The sequence below is a fragment of the Eriocheir sinensis genome, chromosome 38 (assembly GCF_024679095.1).
Source record: "Eriocheir sinensis breed Jianghai 21 chromosome 38, ASM2467909v1, whole genome shotgun sequence".
NCBI lineage: Eukaryota > Metazoa > Arthropoda > Malacostraca > Decapoda > Varunidae > Eriocheir > Eriocheir sinensis.
This window is the reverse complement of record NC_066546.1, coordinates 13,737,815-13,748,393: the sequence shown is the minus strand read 5'-3', so window position 1 is coordinate 13,748,393 and position 10,579 is coordinate 13,737,815. Positions and strand designations below refer to the sequence as shown.

The window sequence follows — 10,579 nt, the reverse complement described above, 5'->3', positions numbered from 1 at the left end:
AATAGCATGGGGTGTAATAGTGAGAATGGGTAGTTAGTGTAATCGTAGTGGTAGTAGTAGTAGTAGTAGTAGTAGTAGTAGTAGTAGTAGTAGTAGTAGTAGTAGTAGTAGTAGTAACTAAACTGTATAAATTCAAAACACAAAAAATACAAACAAAAACAGACTCAAATACAGGTAACGTCCATCCACCCCCAACACCATTAACACACACACACACACACACACACACACACACACACACACACACACACACACACGGCTATCCCTCAAAGGCTGCCTCCTCCTCGCCGTGACATTTAAAAAGCGTGATATCAAATTCTACTGAAGACTCGCGTGACATTTTGTTAACCCTCGCTGCGCAGGACCGAAATTAAAAGAAAAAGACACAGAGAGAGAAAGACAAATAGATAGTTAGATAGATAGACAGATAGACAGACGGAAAGGATTAGGTTATGTTAGGTTAGGTTAAAAAGAAAGAAAAAAGAATTAATTAAAAAAGAAAAAGAAAAAAATGAAGAATGATAAAATATAAGAAAGAAAAAGAAAGACAAAAATGAAAGACAATACAAATTAGAGAAAATATTAATTGACGTTGTGCCTAATGTGTGAAAGGCAATTTGGTGCCCATTAAGTAAATTTTAAACGTGTGTGTGTGTGTGTGTGTGTTTATCTTTCTTTCTGCCAATCTATGTCTGTTTATCTGATGTTTTTGAATGTCTGTATGTCTATTTTGGTGATCTCTCTCTCTCTCTCTCTCTCTCTCTCTCTCTCTCTCTCTCTCTCTCTCTCTCTCTCTCTCTCTCTCTCTCTCTCTCTCTCTGACATTATCGCGCTCGAGGAGTCAAAAAAAAAAAAATACAAAAACAGGCCATCACACCACTCGTAAGAACCTTCCACCAATCACAAGGCGCCTCACACATGGAGTCGACCAGGCAGCCAATAGGGATCAAGAGGCAGGACGAAGGTTGATTATATGGTCCAATGAGAAGGCGAGTAAGCAAAACCACCATCACCACCATCACCATCATCATCGTCATCACTATCACCATCAGCGTTGTATCTGCTTCGCTTCAATACATCATAATCATCTTTTTGGGGGGTTGCTGTCACCATAATTAAAATCTCTGTTAGTCTGGTTTTTTTTTTCTCCTTTTATACTTGTTCATTGTACGTTATTATAATTCCTTTATTTACAATCTCGTGTTTTTTCTCTTTTTCTTGTTTTCATCTTCCTTCCCACTTTTACAATCCATCTATCTATCTTCTTTTCTTTCTTTTTTGCTTTGATTCTTTCTTTCTTGCTGTTTTCCTACTTATTCCTCCATTCCTTTCCTTTTCTTTTCTCTTTCTTTTTTTTTTGTCTTCCATCTTTCCTTCTTTTCTTACCGTCCTTTATTTTTTATTTTTTTTCTTTTTTTCTTGCTTGCTGATTTCCTTCCTATTCCTCCATTCCTTTCCTTTCCTTTTCTTTTCTCTCTTTTTTTCTGTCTTCCATCTTTCCTTCCTTTCTTACCTTCCTTAACTTTCTTTCTTTCTTCATTCCGTGCATGTTTCGTTCCTTCCTTCCTATTCTTTTTCTTTCTTTCTCTTTTATCTTCGAACTAAGGACTTTTTTCTACACTTTTTGTTGCCCTTGAGCCGTCTCCTTTGTTGTAAAAAATATATATTCCAATCCCTCAAATGCAAACGCCAAACGTACTCTCTCTCTCTCTCTCTCTCTCTCTCTCTCTCTCTCTCTCTCTCTCTCTCTCTCTCTCTCTCTCTCTCTCTCTCTCTCGCCACACTTTTCCCTGTTCAAAACCTAAATAGAAACACAACACAAGCACAAAAACAAACAACCCCACTTTTCTTCCTTAAAACACAAACACGTACAAAAGCAAACCAACTTTTCCACCTCAAAACAAAAACAAACACAAAAACAAACCCCCACCACACTCTTCTTGCCCAAAACACAAACAAAACCAAACACGTACAAACACGATCCAATCTTTTCCCGACTAAAACATCAGTCCCAAATACGAGATGGACCAACAACCTCCTGACAACAGACGACGCAAAACAAAACAAAAAAAACACATCCACCAGGAGAAGAAAAGGCTCCACTGATTAACAAGGAATACCTAAACACAACACACGCTCCTGGACCTTCGCTTCTAGTCATTCGGGTCGCGGCGGAAGCTTATTTTTCTCTTGGTGGAATTAAAGTTTGGGTTTTGTAATAGCGAGGCGACCGGCAGCGAGTGAGTAGCGAGCCGCCCGATATTGACTGTTTAATTATGACCGTGAGAGAAAGAGAGAGAGAGAGAGAGAGACAAACACACCACAACAGATAAACAAAGACAGAAAGACATACATAATCTCTCTCTCTCTCTCTCTCTCTCTCTCTCTCTCTCTCTCTCTCTCTCTCTCTCTCTCTCTCTCTCTCTCTCCCCACGTGCCTCACTGATCTGTGTCGAATCATAAATATTCACTCATTCATCAATACTCAGCCTCCTCCTCCTTCTCCTCCACTTCCAAGTTTCAGACCTTTTCTTTGTCCTCTGCATTTTCTCCTAACGTAAATTAAGGGACAGCACTGGTTGAGTAGTAGTAGTAGTAGTAGTAGTAGTAGTAGTAGTAGTAGTAGTAGTAGTAGTAGTAGTAGTAGTAGTAGTAGTAGTAGTAGTAGTAGTAGTAGTAGTAGTAATGATGAAGGTAATGATAATGATAATAAAGAGAAAAACATCAAGAAAAACAAGAACAAGAACAAGAACACGAAAAATAAAAAATATAAACAAAAAAATAACAAGAAAAGAAAGTAAACATTAAATAAAGCGAGAAACACACACACACACACACACACACACACACACACACACACACACACACACTCCACCTATCACCACCACAACCAATTAACGCTCAAGGGACGCACCTGATATATAATTACAGGGACACGGAGAAACAAGACAATAGACTCAAAGAAAACGGGGGACGGCGACACAAGGAGGGGGAACCAATATAAAAGATGGGAGTTAAATGGCTTTTTTAATAACAGGGTTTTTGAAGGGGAACGAAACTAGAGGGAAATGTGACGCTGCTTGACACTTTAAGATTTTGTCGTGAGCGGAGGACAGACAAGGGTGACTTTTCTTGCTTCGGGTACGACGGTGAATAGTGCATGTGTGGTGACCTTTCCTGTGTGTGTGTGTGTGTGTGTGTGTGTGTGTGTGTGTGTGGTACATATTCTCATATACTTTTCCTTCTCTTTCAAGTCACTTACATCTCACCGTGTTTTTGTTCTTTATATTATAGCTTACATTTATTTTTGTATACATATTTTATAATTATGTTTTTTATATATATGCGAAATAAAAAAATTCACCCCCCTTCCCCCAAGTAAAACAACCTTAATTAAGCTACAACAACAAAGACAATAATGAGAACAATAAAAAAGATGAGGAAAAATAAATAACAAAAAGAGGAAGACGAAAATTAAGAAAATGAAAGCGAGAAAGTAGCTACTAACTGAATAATAAAAATAAAACATTAAAACCAATATATAACCCCAACTCTTCACGCTGCAAACTATCTCGAGAACATGAAACAACGGTAATACAATCCAAGCGAAGCGATGTAGGACAGATATCGGCAGGAGTTGTTTCTTGAAGAGTTGTCCGCCACTGGAACCAAAGTCGCTTATACCAAGTCAGTACATACGCAGCTTTATGGGAGGTGACACGGCAGAGGCGCGGCTTATGCGTGACGCTGCTTGGTGCCAAACTAGAGAATGTAGAAACAGGGATTTAGAGAAAACGAAGAAAGGCGGACTAATTTAAAATCAATCACTTCAACATCCCCCCCCCCCCTCCTCACATCCCACACCGCCGTTTGTAGCCATTGGAATTACAGTCACGCATAGCACAATAAAAAGGCATATTTTTTTCGCCAGTGGCTTGCCTGAACGCGCGGTGAAAGAAGGCGAGCATCGCTGGAGCATGCACATCTAAAGTGCACACCCGGCCGCAACTTTAGTCCCCCGTGAACTGGCAGGTATTTGGATTCATGTGACGGCATCCCGTTGCTCTGCCCCAAACCGCCCCTGCTCGTCCCGGTCGGAGTTTTGAAGGGAGAGTGACGACTTGCCGGACTTGGTATAAGTGACTTTGATTGGAACAGCCTTCCTGCAGGAGTGGTTCGTGCGGACACGATCAACTCCTTTAAGAATTGCACTGATCGTCACTCTGCTGCGTTCAGAGTAAACTAAACGTGTAAAATATTAAGTACATAAGTGCTTTGATCTTTCCCCAGGTCACTCTAGTGGCTGACGGACTGACTAAATCACTAAAAGCAGGCAGCCTCGCATTGAGCCAACAGACTTTCTGCTACCTGCTCGTCCATGCTTCCATGTTTCCTCCTCAATGTCCCCCTGCTGTGCCCTGCAAAGGATCTCTGATTACCCAAGTCCCCCCTGTGGCGCTGCCCTCAGAACATGCCGTGCCGGGCCCCTGTAGTGTGTGCGTGTGTGTGTGGAGGGGGGGGGGGGCAATGAAAATGGATAAATACACTCATCGCCATTCCCACGTGTGTAAAGATATGATAGTTGTGTTCGGGGAAACCTGGCGAGGGGAACATAAGGAGCAGAGGGAAGGAGCAGAGACAGGAGCACAGCGAAGGAAGTAAAAGAAAACACGAATGAAATATATATATAAGGAAGAAAAGATTAAACACACGGAAGAAGAGGAACTGGGTGGGTAAGGTGGTTCCTTTAGCCCAGAGGGAGACTATGTAAGGGAAGAGGAGGATATGTTGTTCTGGCTGTGGTTGGGAGAGAAAGAGGAATTCCTGTAGAAGACGAAAAAGAGGAAAGAGGGGTTCTTGCTACTGTAGAAAAAGAAAAGAAACAGAAATTGAGGAAAAGGGGATCTTGCTAAAGTGGAGGAGAGAAAATCCTGAAGGCGAAAAAGAGGAAAAGGATTCTTGCTATTGTAGAAAAAGGAAAAGAAACCGAAATTGAGGAAAAGGAGATTTTGCTAATGTGGGAAAAGGGAGAGAGAAAATCCTTAAGGCGAATAAAAAGAGGAAAAGGATTCTTGCTATTGTAGAAAAAAGGAAAAAAAACGAAATTGAGGAAAAGGGGAATAGGGGTGGAAGAGAGGGGGAGAAGGGATTGAAAGGATTGCAAGAGCATGGAAGAAAATGGAACGGAGGACAGAATAGGAATGTAAAGGAGAGGGGTGAGAGAGGGGGTGGAGGGAGTGGAGGAGAGGGAGGAAGGATTGAAGGGATTGCAAGAGTATGGAAGAAAATGAAACGGGGGCAGAATAGGAATGGAAAGGAGAGGGGTAAAGGAGGGGTGAGAGAGGGGGTTGAGGGGTGTGTAGGGGTGGAAGGGGTGTATAGGGGGGGGGTACGTGTTTGTTGGTCTTTTATAAGGTGGAAGGGTAATGGAGGGCGGGATAGTGAGGTTCCCCGCTGGGCCAAGTGTTGCAACCTCCACCACTGCCGTAAGTCCTCCTCCTCCTCCTCCTCCTCTTCCTCCTCCTCCTTCTCTTTTATCTAACTCTTTATTCGTCTGTTGCCCTCCTTCCCATCTTCCTCTTCCTCTTATTATCATTCCTTCCACGGTTTATCCCTCTTTCGCCATCATCTTTTTTTTTCTCTTCTTCTCCTTCTCTTTTATCTAACTCTTTATTCGTCTTTTGCCCTCCTTCTCATCTTCTTCTTCCTCTTATTATCATTCCTTCCACGGTTTATCCCTCTTTCGCCATCATCTTTTTTTTCTCTTCTTCTTCTCTTTTATCTAACTCTTTATTCGTCTGTTGCCCTCCTCCTCATCTTCTTCTTCCTCTTATTATCATTCCTTCCACGGTTTATCCCTCTTTCGCCATCATCTTTTTTCTTTATTCGTCTGTTGCCCTCCTCCTCATCTTCTTCTTCCTCTTATTATCATTCCTTCCACGGTTTATCCCTCTTTCGCCATCATCATCTTTTTTTTTCTCTTCTTCTCCTCCTCTTTATCTAACTCTTTATTCGTCTGTTGCCCTCCTCCTCATCTTCTTCTTCCCCTTATTATCATTCCTTCCACGGTTTATCCCTCTTTCGCCCTCCTCCTCCTCCTCATCTTTTTTTTTCTCTTCTTCTCCTTCTCTTTTATCTAACTCTTTATTCGTCTGTTGCCCTCCTTCTCATCTTCTTCTTCCTCTTATTATCATTCCTTCCACGGTTTATCCCTCTTTCGCCCTCCTCCTCCTCCTCATCTTTTTTTTTCTCTTCTTCTACATTTTTTCCTTCTAGTTCTCTTTCCTTTTGCTTTTATCTTCATTACATTTCCTCCAGTTTCTTCCTCCATTCTTACACGTTCTAACACTTCTCTTCCTCATCTCTACTCCATCCCTCTAAATCTTCAATCTTTATTTTTTTCCTTCCTCTCATTCTTTCCTCCAGTTATGTATATATTTTTTATTGTATTCACGTTCCTTCTTCCAGTGTCTCTCCCTTTGAACCTCTATACCCACCCTTGTTATTTTTTTCCTTCCTCTCATTCTTTCCTCCTGTTATATATATATTTTTTTCTCTTGTATCCACGTTCCTTCTTCCAGTGTCTCTCCCTTTGAACCTTTATGCCCACCTACTCCTTCGCAATCCCTTCCATCCCTACAACAAGAAATCATTTTCCTCTTTTTATTCACCCTCAGAATTTTTTCTCTTCCTTTCCCCACAGCAGCAAGATCTCATTTTCCTCAATTTCGTTATTTTTCCTTTTTTCTACAGCAGCAAGAATCCTTTTCCAGATCCCTTATGCAAGAGTTAACCAGCATCTTCACTCTTTCACCCCTCACGCTGGTAAAATTTGAAACAATCTTCCTTCATCTGTATTTCTTCCTGCCTACGACTTGAACACTTTCATGAGGAGCGTATCAGGACACCTCTCCTTCCGAAATTGACCTACACATCCCTTCCACCCCCCTCAACTCCCTCTCTCACCCCTCCTTTACCCCACTCCATTTCCTTCCTATTCTGCCCCCTTTTCATTTCTTCCATACTCTTGCAATCCCTTCAATCCTTCCTCCCTCTCCTCCACCCCTCTCTCATCCCTCCTTTTCCCCACTCCTTTTCCTTCCTATTCTGCCCCCCCCCTCCCCCCGTCTATTTTCTTCAATAGTCTTGCAATTCCTTCAATTTCCTCTTTTCTCCTTCCTCTCACTTTCTTCCATATGCCTCTGTAACCCCATGTCATTTTATTTCAATTCTAAAAGGTCTCAATTTTATACTCCTTAACCTTCCTTAACATATACATTTTCTGTGTGTAATTATGTGGCGCGTCCAAGACAAAAAATAATAATTGGGGGTTAAGTATAATGCACTTGAACGCAGGCAAATTTTAAGTAACGTATGTGGAATTTAACGAACGCAAAAATTAGTTCACGCAATATCAATATGCAAGACACTGTTTCCAATACGAGTTTCTGTTAACCACTTCCCCTCAGTATAATGCACTTGAACGCAGGCAAATTTTAAGTAACGTATGTGATATTTAACGAACGCAAAAATTAGTTCACGCAATATCAATATGCAAGACACTGTTTCCAATACGAGTTTCTGTTAACCACTTCCCCTCAGTATAATGGAGGTCTTCTTGTAGGAAATGCGCAGTCAAGGGGTTAACGAAAGCAAAAATTAGTTCACGCAATATCAATATGCAAGACACTGTTTCCAATACGAGTTTCTGTTAAGCACTTCCCCTCAGTAGGTTAATGACTTCATCCAACATGCTATTTCGTTAGTAATCGCGTGGCACAAATAAACCAAGAAAAAAAGTAATTGGATGTGAAGTATGTTGAATTTAACGAAGGCGGTAAATCGTTTAGAGGCTGCAATTTATTTTTTTTTATTTTTTTTTTTTTTAGTTGGTAATAACTGACATCTCTCTATCACATTCATCTCTCCTCCAAACTCAAGATCTCTCTTCCTCACTCTTTCTTCCTTTCATTTTCTCCTTTTTTTCATCCATCCTGAGCTACAACAAACACTTATGAACACAAACAGACTTTTATTTTTTGATTGTTAAATGTTATACTTTTCGAATTGTGGAAGCAGCGACATGGCGGTATTTTTTCTTTATTTTCTCGTGCCCTTGAGATCCCCCCTTTGCTATAGAAAAAAATAAAAGAAAACACGCTTGAAATACTGCCACATGTCACCCATATCCTCAACTGCAATGTCTACTCACCTCCACTCTCATAATGCCTTTTTTAATATCTTTCAACCCTGTCATCATACCCTGTTATCATTATCATTATCTTCCCCTCTTCATCTTTACCCACATCACAGTCCCTTCTCCTCCTCACTCATTCTCTCTCTTCCTCACTTCTTTTCCTTTACTATTCTCTTCCTTTATTTTATCACTATCTTCGTTGACAATTAGAATTTTTTTATCATTATTATGCATCTTTTCCTTCGCTACATTTCTCTCTCCTCCATACTGCTTCCTCATTTGTTTTGCTTTCATCTTTCTTTCTTTTTTTTATCTTAGGTTATTTATCACTCCCTTCCTACTCCATTGTTATCATTTGTCTTTCTTCATTTCTTCCTTTATCATGTTCCTTTCTCCTCCACACTTTCTTCCTCCCTGATCTTCCATTCATCTTGTCTCCCTTTACTTCATCGCTTTTCCTGCACAATTATCATCATTTTTATTCATCTTCATCTTTTCCTTTCTCGTATCCCTCTCTCCTCCTCACTCATTTTCTCTTCACTTTCTCGCCCTTTCATTCTAGCGCACTGCAAACTTTTTATTTTATTTTCTTCATTAACATCTTATCTTCTTTCATTCTAGCGCACTGCAAACTTTTTATTTTATTTTCTTCATTAACACCAAACACACTCGGCTCCCACGACCACAAATACTCTATTATCATTTGTCATTCTTCATTTCTTCCTATATCATTTTCCTCTCATTCTTCCTCATTAGATTTTCTCGCCCTTTCATTCTAGCGTACTGCAAACTTTTTATTTTATTTTCTTCATTAACACCAAACACACTCGGCTCCCACGGCCACAAATCACTAAATACTTGATTGCCAAAGAAAGGTGACCACATGACATTTAATTATCACTTCATATCTGTCTTTTTTTTTGTAATTACTGCCACCGCGATCTCTCTTGCAGGAATAAATAACAGGTCTCTCTCTCTCTCTCTCTCTCTCTCTCTCTCTCTCTCTCTCTCTCTCTCTCTCTCTCTCTCTCTCTCTCTCTCTCTCTCTCTCTCTCTCCTCTTTTGTCTTCTCCTTCCTTTCTTCCTTCCCTTCCTTCCTTCCTTCCTTCCTTCTCTTCCTTTCTCTTTCTTTTTTCCTTTCCTGCTGTCCTTCATCTTCCACCTTTTCTTCCTTTGTGTTCCTTTGTGTTCCTTCCCTTCTCTTCCTTTCCCTTCTCTTCCTTTCCCTTCCCTTCCCTTCCCTTCCCTTCCTTTCCCTTCTCTTCTCTCTTCTCCCTCTTCTTTTTTTTTGTTTTTGTTTTTGCTTACGGGTTTCACGGTTTTCAAGTCCTCCTTCCATTACTTGACTAAGCCTCCTCCTCCTCCTCCTCTTCCTCCTCTTCCTCGGGATCCCTCGGGACTGGAGAACAAGGAAAAATGTCACGCACCCTTTAATAACCACTTCAGCGAGTTTCTCAAAAAAGATTATGGGAGTTTGTTCCGGTAATTAAGACCTCCAAGAGAAGATACTGGCGAGTACAGGTGCATGCGAGGAGGAGGAGGAGGAGGAGGAGGAGGAGGAAAATTTGAAGCGAGGGATATTTGAGGGTGAGAAGTGGAACCATCTCCGCATTATTTTTTTTTCTTTCTCCTCTCTCCACACACCCGCCAATCCACGAAGAGTAACACACACACACACACACACACACACACACACACACACACACACACACACACACACACACACACACACACACTGCAAATTAAAGATATAAAATTAGATAAAGACCAAAACAACAGACCAGTTGCAAAAAAAACAAAAAAAAACTAACAATTCTTCGCACGAGGTGGGAAAATAGTTACCCAAAAAAATAACGGAATAAATCATAGCGCAAAAAAAAGTAAGAATTTAATAGATATTTTTTTAGACAGACTAGATTATTATACGATGGTTATTAATTAAGAGTAGGTTAGAGTAGTTATTAAGACAGCAAAAATGGAGTACAGTTATTAAGAGTTCATAAAGTAGTTATTAAGATACAGTTAGTTAAGAGGTTTAATTAAGGTGTAGTGTTTTCCATGAGTCAAATGAAACAAAGCACCAAGATGTGTAAAAAAGAAAAAAAGCTTTGTAATGAAAACATGATATAAGGTCATGAAATAGTTAATACAATACAGGAATTTCGTACGGCGCTCTCACGTCAAACCAAACTATATATAATGAGGGAGAAAGACGAAGATGGGATGAAATAAGGGCTGAGTAGTGAGAATTGAAGATGGGATGAAATAAGGGCTGAGTAGTGAGAATTGAAGATGGGATGAAATAAGGGCTGAGTAGTGAGTATTGAAGATGGGATGAAATAAAGGCTGAATATTGAGAACTGACGAAAGAATAACCTCAAA

General features: G+C 40.3%; 1 protein-coding gene across 6 annotated transcripts in view; it reads right to left on the bottom strand.

Annotated features, from left to right (window-relative positions):
• Positions 1-10,579, bottom strand: part of LOC127008702 (recombining binding protein suppressor of hairless-like) — a 198,654-nt gene that overhangs the window by 169,880 nt on the left and 18,195 nt on the right. The gene's annotated exons all lie outside the window — the stretch shown is intronic.